Consider the following 1,834-nt stretch of genomic DNA (forward strand, 5'->3'; position numbering starts at 1 on the left):
ACAAAGGGGAGACATATATTTGGTGGCAAAAGTAAGCCAAAATGATGGGTTCTTGTTAAGTAGATAAAATAGTTGGGTTATTAGATAGCGAAAGCAAGCCAGAGTATCGAATAAGATTCCTATATAGTTTTAACAATCCTATGTAGTTCTGCTATAATTAAAGAACCAGTGATGCATCAATATAACTAATATACAGTAGTTAACATGAAGAATGCCGAGCAGTGCCCTTTTACAAAAGGAGAGGACAATCAGATGTTCGCATAACACATCACAGCAGCTAGTGGTATGACACATCGTTTGGAAGTTATTGGGGCCAAAGCCAACCATATAGCTAAGAGAAAAAGCGCCTGCACATGAAGCATTGTCACTAACCCTGAATGAAGGGTTCTACTTTCAAGTGTTTGTGAAGAACATGGTGTATAAGTCACAGCCCAGGATCACCGCGACACTTTAATCTCAACATCAATACACTTCCAATACCACTAAGGGAAAATAGAGTTAAAATTCATGTGAGAACAAAATAGAAACAACTGTGGTCAAAATGCATAATCCTTGCTCAAATCAAATTGATAATCACCAGATGGTATATATTTTGGCTCCCTCCCAGATCAAATTAATTTACACTTATGGAGGATTGTTATTAACAAAGTAACCGACAAAGAAGTGATCGCCAGTTGCACTGTCTACTTATGTCTTTATGAATGCAAATGCAAGTGGAAGCTACCAAGGTTCGGTAAATAGGGATTGACCAGTAGCTTTTTTCCGAACTGGAAGGAACAAAGTCTCACTTCTAGCCAAACCGAGTGGAGAGCACATCCTATCATTCTTTTGATCTCTAGATTTCATCCAATTGAGATTTTCATTCCGTCATTTCAAGGAAATGGTGTACACCAATTTAAGAAGTTTAGGAGTATGTCCTAAAAGAAGTTTCAGGTGTGCATATCGTTACAAGCTTGAAATACTGACATAAAAGCTTGAAATATGAGATTGTGCATGTAGAAATAAATAAGAAATTATATGTCAAACAAATTTATGTTTTCTGCCATTCCAGAAATTCTAATTTCTTAATGAGCCGACTTGCATACGTCTCTCTCCGAAGGAAAGACCATTTCTAATTACAGAAAAGGGATATGTACAATGGTAGACATATGTGTTGGTCGATAATACCTCAAATGGCGCACCACTAAGATTTTCCATTACCAGCTTCTTATGGATCAGTGATACAGAGCTCTCTGCTTGTGCCTGGCTTGGCAGCTTCCTCTAGACCAGCAATAAAATTAATAGATTAAGAGAGTACCTCAGCAAACTCAAGATTAATTTATACTCCATAAACTAATATAAGTTCAGGGAGGTAGTACCTAAACAGATCCATAAAATCTTTTATTCTTTCCAGAAAATGTAGAATTATCCAACATGTAAGGGGTGAACCACCATCACGACACCAGCATCTAGAATAAGTTGATTTGCAGAAGCATTGCCACTAAGAATAATGCATAACAATGATTTTTTTCCCTACATATAAGGGGAGGCCTCAAACTTAATCCTTTACTTCCATAGCACATCATACAATGCCCCCTTAAAAGAGTTCTTCGAAATAGCATGCAAGCTCCATATCGAATGGGGAGCAACGGAGGAGGCCACCCGCGACCATGGCGTCCGACCAAGGCATCGTTGTTCCGTCCAGCTCGGCCATGTGCGGGGCGTGACATCATTGTGTAGGTACCGGTGGTCGTCCTCATCCATGGAGGATTCCTGCTGCTCCGATTCAAAGAAACAAGTAAGGGGATCAATCAATCCATGGAGAGAAGGAAGACAAGGAGACACGCACGTACAC

General features: G+C 39.5%; 1 long non-coding RNA gene across 1 annotated transcript in view; it reads right to left on the reverse strand.

Annotated features, from left to right (window-relative positions):
• Positions 1 to 1,364: 1,364 nt before the first annotated feature.
• Positions 1,365 to 1,834, reverse strand: part of LOC119280620 — a 4,273-nt gene continuing 3,803 nt past the window's right edge. Inside the window, exon 3 of the long non-coding RNA XR_005138124.1 lies at positions 1,365 to 1,755. This is a non-coding gene — a long non-coding RNA (uncharacterized LOC119280620). The remainder of the gene's footprint in view (positions 1,756 to 1,834) is intronic.

Source organism: Triticum dicoccoides, chromosome 3B (genome assembly GCF_002162155.2).
Source record: "Triticum dicoccoides isolate Atlit2015 ecotype Zavitan chromosome 3B, WEW_v2.0, whole genome shotgun sequence".
NCBI lineage: Eukaryota > Viridiplantae > Streptophyta > Magnoliopsida > Poales > Poaceae > Triticum > Triticum dicoccoides.